Source organism: Gobio gobio (genome assembly GCF_949357685.1).
Source record: "Gobio gobio genome assembly, chromosome: 21".
NCBI classification, from domain to species: domain Eukaryota; kingdom Metazoa; phylum Chordata; class Actinopteri; order Cypriniformes; family Gobionidae; genus Gobio; species Gobio gobio.
In genome coordinates, this window is record NC_137117.1 from 23,372,066 (window position 1) to 23,382,516 (window position 10,451).

The window sequence follows — 10,451 nt, forward strand, 5'->3', positions numbered from 1 at the left end:
TTTGACGTTCCCGCCCTGCCCGCGCCTCTCGAACCGCGTAAGAAAAAGTGCCACGACCAGAGGCCACCTGAGCGATCGAGCGTCTGCACGCCGAGTAACTCTCCACATGCCTCCCTCTCGCCAGTGAAGTTCACTCAAGAGGAACAACACCCCTCACTCGCAGCGGCCTGTTCTGTCTCCTTCGGTGGACCAGCAGCGGAAGAAGAGGAAGAGGACCGCCTTTCTATGGCTGCATCTGGCAGCGAGTGGTCAGACTCTGTCTCGGAGCCCTCCGCTTCGACGCAGAACGCCAAAACCAGCTTCGACTCAGAGCTGGTCCGTGTGCTCTCTAAGGCCATGGGAGACCTCGGGCTAGAGTGGTCCCACCCCCAGGAGCCAACACGGAGTAGGCTGGACCCCTACCCCTGGCTTCACAGGCCCAGGCCTGGCAGGCCATTCCCGGTATATCAAATTGGGTTTTGAACATAATAAAACGAGGTTACTCGCTACAGTTCGTTCGCAGACCCCCGCGATTTCGCGCCGTGGTCGAGACCTCAGTGAAAAGCAGCGTGAGTAACGTGCTCCGCGCCGAGGTATCGAAACTGTTAGAAAAGGAAGCGGTGGAAACAGTGCATCTGACACAAAGCGAGTCAGGCTTTTACAGTTGCTACATCCTCGTCCTGAAATGGGATTGGGTCCTCAGGCCCATCCTATATCTCAGACATCTGAACAAAGCTCTCATGACGCACTCGTTCAAGATGCTGACAGTGAAACAAATCCTCGCGCACATTCACCCGGGGGATTGGTTTTTCACAGTCAACCTGAAAGATGCCTACTTTCACATACAGATAGCACCCCGTCACAGGCCATTCTTGAGATTTGCCAAGAGTTCAATGTCTCCCACCCAGAATATATCTTTTCTGGGTATGGTCATAGACTCAATACAGATGAGGCCGCGGCTTACGTCACAGTGTGCCCTCTCCATTCAGAACATGGCGGCGTCATTCAAAGCTGGCGCATGCATTCCTCTCAAACATTTTCAGAGGATGCTAGGTCTTATGGCCTTGGCATCGGTAGTACTCAAACTGGGTTTATTACACACTTCAACGCTGGTTGAACTCCTGCGTTCCGGCCCACGCATGGTGATCAGGCCAGTTTTTCGCATCAAAGTGAACCACAGCTGTGTCAAAGCTCTGGCTCCTTGGAAGGCGACCACCTGGTACCAAACAGGTGTGATTTATGGGTACAGTTACGAAACGTAAAGTGGTCTCGACAGATGCGTCCAACCTAGGTTGCAAGCCAGTCTCTGGCCAATGGGCAAATTCAGAGAAAAGGCTGCATTTAAACTGTCTAGAGATGAAAGCGGTCATTCTATCGCTAAGAGTTTTCCTTCCGTATCCTATATAAATCGCCAGGGCGGTCTGTCTGAAATCAGGCTCTCTACATTTTATGGCGAAACACCTCCTTTTATGGGCAGAGCACTACCTGAGCTCCCTGAGAGCGGCTCATGTGCCAGGTATCCTGAATCAGGGTCCGGATATGTTAGATCTTAGACGGGCATCCCCGTCCCGATCTGTGGGCCCTCCACGTATGGCCCATCAACGGATACCCGGGGACCTCTCTGAAGCTAGAGCCCCCACAACCAGGCGGCTCCATGCACTGAAATGGTCGGTATTCTCTAACTGGTGTACAGCACGAAACCTTGAAGCACACTTACACACAATCGCTCTCTCACACTTACACACAATCTCACACGCACACACACACACACACACACACACACACACACACACACACACACACACACACACACACACACACACACACACACACACACACACACACACACACACACACACACACACACACCCATAACGTAGACACACACACATACACACACTCGGATATGTGGTGTATGGCTACTTTCCATAGGCATAATGTTTTTTCTAATGAGCCAAGGCCAATGAGTCTCAGTTTGAAAAAATAATTAATCGTATCATTTTTCTTTTGATAAAAAGTGAAAACGGGTCCAACAGACCCGAACACAATACAAGGGTTAAAACTGTCACTTATTAAATAAATAAATGTAGAAATGCATAAATAAATGTTAAAATAAAAAAAGGTAGAAATGCATAAGTAAATGTAGAAATGCGTCCATTTATTTCTACATTTATTTATTTCAGCATTTATTTATTCATTTATTTATGTATTTCTATATTTATTTATTCATATATTTATTTATTAATTCATTTATTTATGTATTTCTACATTTATTTATTTAATTCTGCATTTACGTATTTATTCATTTATTTATTTATTTATTTATACTTAAGTCATTTCTTGTCCTCCATAGGGCATAGACTTTTTGTTGAAATGTAATTATTCTGTTGACAAAATTAGTGTTAAATCGGCCAGTTTTCACAGACAGGCCCTGCTTGCATTACATTTTTCACTGCACAATTATTTCATAACAAACACATCGTTTTTAAAAACAAATCTCTCTGTTATACTTGTTTCAATGAAGGGATTATATTAGTAAGACTATTGGTTAATTCCAAGGATATCTATCGTCATATACTGAATTTCTACAAAAATTTCAATTACCAGCAGTTAAACCAAGAGAGTTCCCTTTCAGTCGGTCACGTTCGACGTACGTCGGAACTGACCGACGAATTGGGATCTGTTTCCAGAGACCGACCTACTACGAGTGATTAAAACGAGCCAATGGACATTGGCATGCGGTTCACACATTCCACGCACCGCCCCGCAGCGCGGAAGTGGAAAATACGGAAGTGGAATACCGCATCATTGCTTTTTAACTTCGGAGCCGAACGGTTTGCTGTATCAAGCTGTTTCTACGAAGAGTGTTTAGACGAGTCTCGAGGAGGATCGCTCTCTTACCTGGGTGCTGGTGTGACGGCGCGAGTCAGCGAGTGGCCGCTGCAACATACACTTGTTCCTGTGTTGGTTGGCTGGGCGTTTCCGTTCTTTGAGTGCTCACATGCAGGCTTGCAATCGGACTGCTGTGAGCCGCGGCCATCTCCCTGAGTGCTTCAGCACTTCTAAAAGAGCATTTCCTTCTAAAAGAGCAACACGGTTTGACCCTGCGTCTTTTTCAAGATGTCACTCAAACCGTGTGTTTCTGGATGCGGTTTTTTCCTGTCCTCATTTAACGGCCACGATCTCTCGCATATAAACATGTGAGATTGCTTTCGTGGGTGATCCATGCTCTCTCAGGAGAGCATGGTCACGTCGGCGCGTTGTTCGTCTCACCTTTCTCGTAAGGGCTCGAGCGTTCAGCGCGCCATGTGCCGTCTCGCGCCGGCTGATAGCGCGTCACTCGGCGCTCTGATGCGCGGTCGAGACTATGAAACCTCAAACGGGGTTGAGTCCCTTCACTTATTCCCCGATCTAGTTTCTTTTCTGGGGCCCCAGAAAAGGATTACTTTGGTTAATAAGCGTTGGTGACCTGAGGATTACAGTGGGGCTTCCCCGCCGGGTACATCTCTTCAGGCCCCCACTCCTCTATCGCATCACGAGCGTGCTGAGACTTTGTTTGTGGGTGGTTGGACCACGTCGGCGCGTTGTTCACCTTGCTCTTTCATAGGGGCTAGATTGTTCAGCGCGCCGTGTGCCGTCAAGTCTGACGGCCACGCTCATTGTCTCACATGCCTGCTGGTAGCTTACAGATGGGATTGCTGGTCCTTTGTTTAAAAAAAAAAAGAAGAAAAAAAAGGGGATCTAGCGTTTCATTTGGCGCTCTGGCGGAGGACAGATGTCAATTGCTGCATCGGAGAGAGGGCTGTTATGCGCTGGAAATGATAATGCTGAGTTTCCCACTATAATGGTGTGTGCTCATGCTGAATCAGATTCAGAGTTGACAGCAATGCTTTCCGGGGTGGCTGCCCGGATGTGCATTGGAAAAATTTAGCAGCATGGAACTATTTGGTGTCAAAATGTGGAACACCAAAAGGGCCATAACCTGTATAAGTTTTTCCCTCTCTCACTGCCCTCTGTCCTGCATGCATGAGGGTAGTCCCGACCCAGGGGTTATGCAGGAACTGCGTGCGGTGATGGACCTCGCTCTCCGGGTGACGAAAGTCACTGCACGCTCCCTGGGTCAGGCGATGTCCACACCAGTGGTCCAGGAAGCTGGGGCTAAACCTGGCAGATATGCGTGAGCCCGACGAAGTCGGTTCCTCAACGCCCCTGTCTGTCAGGCTGGCCTCTTCGGCGACGCCAACGAGAACTTCGCCCAGCAGTTCTTGGTGGCCCAGAAGCAGACGGAGGTGGCAAAAAAAAAAAAAAAAATCCTGCCCCGACGACCAGCTGCTGCCTACACCCAGTCGTCGGCCGCAGCACCTCCATCTGCTTGTCGCCGAGGGTGCCACCCTGCGTCCGCCCCTGCTAAGCCAAGCATCAGCCTCCACCCAGGCAGCAGGTGGCCGGGCGCAAGGGAGGCGCCCAACCCGTCCAGGGTCCCGCGAGCTTGCTAGCAAGCACAAGGGCAAGCGACCCTGAAACGGGCCGCCCAGCGAGAGAGGAATTGCTCGGGGAGACGGTGTCCGCACCCCTCCCTCCCCCGGATTTTTTTGGTTTCGGTCCTGCCGCTGGCTCACCGGAGTCCAGCGGTACCCACATTCTCAGAGCAGTTTCTTCCCTTCCTGAGCCCAAGAGGGAAGGGTTGGCAGTGTGCGACGCCCCCGGGCCTTGCCACTCCTTTCCTCCCCTCTCACCCCTCGCCAGGGGGCAGCAGAGTGGGCACCGAGGACGCCCCCCCGGGCCTTTTCACCCACTCTCTGCCCCACCTGGAGTATTCAGGCAACACTCCGGGCCGCCTCCGGGCCTCCCGAGTCGGGTCTGAATACTCCACCTCGCTGCCTCACCCCGGGTACGTCTGTGGTGCCGTTGGTCCCGCTAGTTCGGTCTCTGGGAGCCTGGTTAGGTCTCCCCAGGCCGTCTCGCTGGCTCATCCGTACCATCAGACTCGGCTATGCGATTCAATTCGCACGCCGGCCTCCCAAGTACAGGGGCATCCTCTTCACCTCCGTGCGGAGCAGCGATGCCCATGTCTTGCGGTCCGAGATCGATGTCCTGCTGGCGAGGGCGCGATCGAGCCGGTTCCTCCTGCCGATATGAGGTTGGGGTTCTACAGCCCCTACTTCATTGTACCCAAGAAAGGGGTGGGTTAAGGCCAATCTTGGACCTGCGCATTCTGAATCGGGCCCTGCACAAGCTCCCGTTCAAAATGTTAACGCAGAAACGCATTTTTCAATGCATCCGTCCCCAAGATTGGTTCGCAGCGATCGACCTGAAGGACGCGTACTTTCATGTCTCTATCCTTCCTCGACACAGACCGTTCTTGCCCTTTGCGTTCGAGGGGAGGGCATATCAGTACAAAGTCTTGCCCTTCGGGCTGTCCCTGTCGCCTCGCGTCTTCACGAAGGTCGTCGAGGCAGCCATTGTTCCGCTCAGAGAACGCGGCGTTCGCTTACTCAACTATCTCGACGACTGGCTCATACTCGCCCAGTCTCGGGAGCAGTTGTGCGAACACAGGGACATGGTGCTCAGTCACCTCAGCCTGTTGGGACTTCGGGTCAACCGAGAGAAGAGCAAACTCTGCCCCGCGCAGAGGATCTCTTATCTCGGTATGGAGCTGTGTTCGGTCAGCCGTACAGCGCGCCTCACTCCAGAGCGCGTCCGGTCAGTGTTGAACTGCTTGAATACATTCAAAGGCAGGACAGTGGTCCCACTGAAATTATTTCAGAGGCTCCTGGGGCATATGGCATCTGCAGCCGCGGTAACGCCGCTCGGATTGCTTCATATGAGACCGCTTCAATGCTGGTTGCACGACCGAGTCCCGAGATGGGCGTGGCAGAGCGGTCAGTACCGGGTCTTAGTTACTCCTTACTGTCGCCAAACCTTCAGTCCGTGGTCAGACCCCTCGTTTCTCCGGGCCGGAGTGTCCCTAGAACAGGTGTTGAGGCATGCTGTGGTCTTCACGGATGCCTCATCCACGGGCTGGGGGGCCACGTACAACGGGCATGCAGTTTCGGGTCTGTGGACGGGGCCCCAACTGCGTTGGCATATCAATTGCCTAGAGTTACTGGCGGTACGTCTTGCCCTGGCCCGGTTCAAGAAACCGCTTCGGGGCAAGCACGTACTGGTCCGTTCGGACAGCACTGCGGCCGTTGCGTACATCAACCGTCAGGGTTGTCTACGCTCCCGTTGCATGCTCCGGCTCGCCCGCCATCTCCTCCTATGGAGTCAGAAGTTTGTGAGGTCACTTCGTGTCATTCACATCCCAGGTGTGCTGAACCAGACAGCCGACGAGCTCTCTCGCCAGTTGACACCTCCGGGCGAATGGCGACTCCACCCCCGGAGCGTCCAGCTGATATGGGACCACTTCGAAGTTGCACAGGTAGACCTGTTCGCTTCTCCGGACTCGACCCATTGCCAGTGGTACTACTCCCTGACCGGAGGTACCTTAGGCATAGATGCACTGGTGCACAGCTGGCCCCGGGACCTACGCAAGTATGCGTTCCTCCCAGTGAGCCTTCTCGCACAGACTCTGTGCAAGGTCAGGGAGGACGAGGAGCAGGTCTTGTTAGTTGCGCCCTACTGGCCTTACCGGACCTGGTTCCCAGAACTCACACTCCTCGCGACAGCCCCTCCCTGGCCGATCCCCCTGAGGAAGGACCTGCTTTCTCAGGGGCGGGGCATTCTATGGCACCCGAGTCCAGAACTCTGGAATCTCCATGTCTGGTCCCTGGACGGGACGCGGAGGTTCTAGGTGGCCTACCACAAGCAGTGGTAGACACCATCGCTTCAGCTAGAGCCCCCTCTACGAGGCGCCTCTACTCTCTGAAGTGGAACCTGTTCGTCGAGTGGTGCTCTTCCCACCGGGAAGACCCCCGAAAGTGTTCGATTAACGTTGTGCTTTCCTTCCTGCAGGATGGGTTGGATCGAAGGCTGTCTCCCTCTACCCTCAAAGTGTACGTCGCAGCAATAGCGGCGTATCACGATGCAGTAGATGGTAAATCCTTAGGTAAGCATGACTTAATCGTCAGGTTCCTCAGAGGTGCGAGGAGACTAAATCCTCCTCGTTCTACCTTGATACCCTCTTGGGACTTAGCCCTGGTGCTCAGAGCACTTCAGGGTCCCCCATTTGAGCCTTTGCAGTCTGTTGAGATAAAAATCCTGTCCATGAAGACAGTTCTCCTGATTGCATTGGCTTCAATCAAGAGGGTAGGGGACCTGCATGCACTCTCGGTCGACGAATTGTGCCTAGAATTCGGGCCGGCCAACTCTCACGTTGTCCTGAGACCCCGGCCTGGATACGTGCCCAAGGTTCCTACCACTCCCTTTCGGGACCAGGTGGTGAACCTGCAAGCGCTGCCTTCAGAGGAGGCAGACCCAGCCCTAGCTTTGTTATGTCCCGTCCGCGCTCTTCGCGCTTACGTTGACCGGACTCAGAGCTTCAGATCCTCACAGCAGCTCTTCATCTGTTACAGAGACCAGCAGAAGGGAAAGGCTGTCTCCAAGCAGAGGTTGGCCCACTGGATAGTGGATGCCATTGTCTTGGCTTACCAGTCCCAAGACGTACCTTGCCCGTTCGGGTTGTGAGCACACTCAACAAGGAGTGTTGCTTTTTCCTGGGCGTTGGCTCAAGGCGCCTCGCTGACAGATATATGTAGAGCTGCGGGCTGGGCGACACCTAACACGTTCGCTAGATTTTATAGCCTCCGTGTAGAGACGGTATCTTCCCGCATTCTCGCCCCCAGTGGCCAGCAGCGCTAAGTGCCCGTTCTAGTGTCGGCTTGCATACGCCACTCCCGCCCTCTGGGCCGGATACGTGCGTCTATTCTTCTCCAGTCGTGTTCCCCGGAAATCGGCTAACCCTGTGAGTTCCTCCGTCACCCCTTCGGTGTCAGACGTGGCGGCCGTCTGATGCCAGGCCTGCACCCGTATGCTTGTGAAACATGTGTGTAGGCTGGGTTCCATATGTTGCGGTCCCCTCACGGCTACCCCATATGTGTATTCTCCACGGTACCAGCTACCCTACTCGGCTAGCCCCGTGTCTTTCCCTCGACAGAGCTTTCTCTGTCGTCTCTGGGTGTGTTTTCCCCCCCCTGGAACTAGGTTGGGTCCACTCCAGAGACTGCCATTTGTTGCACTACCCTGTTAGGTTAGTCCTTATGTGTATTCCACCTCTCCTTCCATTGAAGGATGTGGTCCGCAGCGTACCATCTCCCGAGACGGGCACGCTTTCCCAGCGTTATCCAATAGTCACGCTGAGTGGGTCTTGCAGGAACAGCAGGGACTGTCCTTCCCTGCCCGGAGCCCTGACTCCCACTCTAACATAGGAGTGGTCCAGCGAGCTCAGGCAGGACGCTGGAAGGGCCAGCCTCCTGGCATGTTGGTAGGGATCCCAATTCGTCGGTCAGTTCCGACGTACGTCGAACGTGACCGACTGAAAGGGAACGTCTCGGTTACGTATGTAACCCTCGTTCCCTGAAGGAGGGAACGGAGACGTACGTCCCGTCGCCAGGTGCTGTGCTTCAGCTGAAGGCCCGAGCCACTTATCTCGGCTCCTCAGTTGAAAAGCAATGATGCGGTATTCCACTTCCGTATTTATACCCGCGCTGCGGGGCGGTGCGTGGAATGTGTGAACCGCATGCCAATGTCCATTGGCTCGTTTTAATCACTCGAAGTAGGTCGGTCTCTGGAAACAGATCCCAATTCGTCGGTCAGTTCCGACGTACGTCTCCGTTCCCTCCTTCAGGGAACGAGGGTTACATACGTAACCGAGACGTTTTCTATTGTTCTTGACACGATTAAAGAAGAGTGTGATGTTACTCTTGAAGAGCTCTAATTCAGTGGAAATCACTATAGACAATCTTAGTGTAACGTACTGCTTTAGTGAAGCGAAGTGACGTGTGGCCAAGTATGGTGACCCATACTTGGAATTTGTGCTCTGCATTTAACCCATCCAAGTGCACACACACACCGTGAACACACACCCAGAGCAGTGGGCAGCCATATTGCTGCCGCGCCCGGGGAATTATTATTTAATTATTAAATTGATTATTTATTAAAGGATAATCCACACTCGTAGTCAACAAACAGGCAAGTAACATAACAGGTAATCAGTCCAATCAGGTAAACAAGACAAGAGAGACAGGCAAACAAGTAATCCACAGAACAGGCAAAAAATCCAAAACCAAGAGACAAGAAACCAGGGAAAACGCTCAGATTTGCAGTGTGAACAAAACAAGACTTCGCAGTGAATGACAGAGTGAACGTGGTAGGCTGAGGTAATGAGTTAAATGAGACACCGGTGCAAACAATGAGTTCTGATGAGTCCAGGCAAAGGATTATGGGTCATTGATGGAGTGACAGTCCGGGGTAGAGTGCCCTCAGATGGTAAACATGGGCACTCTCACTAGTGATGGTGACAATAGGCTGCATCCGAAACCTGGAAAATGCTGCCTTCGGAGGACACATTTCAAGGCAGGAAGGCACCAAGGCACGTCCGAATCTAATGTTGGCTTCACTTCCTGTCTCCTGAGATGCCTTCATCTGATCGATTTTTGAAGGCAGCATATCCTTCGCTGCCTTTGATATCCCACAATCCTGTGTGTTCCATTCTGTGACAGTTGAGCTGGGGGAAAAAGATGGTGTCCGAAAATTGCGTTCGCTGGTCAGTTTGTGTGTAAATGTAATTTTTTTTACCAACATTTTCCACTTCTGATATCATTTCTAGCGAGAAATTACTAATGTAGTAATTAAATATTTGTTTAGTTGTCACCAAAGCTCTCTCTATTTTGCTGTAGATCATTAAACGATTACACTGCCTATAAGAAGTCTGTCCGAAATTCGTGAGGTGGCTTCATGCACAAACGCTGCCTTACAAGTCATTATCTGATAAGGGAGCGAGACAACGAGTCAGCTGCCTAGGTTTTAGGACGCAGCCTTAGTGGTAACATGTTCATTGATAATGTTGATGATTTAAAACAAAAATGTAACAATAAGGATATAAGAAATACTCTTTGTTCTGTGATTTCTTTATCCTGCAGCAAGATTCTTTTGGTCTTCTTTATTTGGTAATATCTATTGGGTCAAAGCATGGAAATGAAACAAAATTAAGGAAGTGTCTTACAAAATACTTTACAGAATTTATCCTGCAAAGCATGTTTTGGAAAGATTTAAGCTTAATATTTCATATACATATTTTGTGTTCGAAAAAGAAACTATTTTGCATCTGTTTTTTCACTGTATTTACTCAAGATTATAAGATTTATAGCCTAAATTTGATTAATAGAAAACTGAAGTGTATGATAGGAAATTGTGTATTTTGATGGATATACATGATGATCAGTTTACTGAAATGAAGCAGTCTCAATGATGTATGCAGCCTGCAATTATAGACTGTACAAAAAGACTCATGAGTCATAAATAAAAAAACAGCC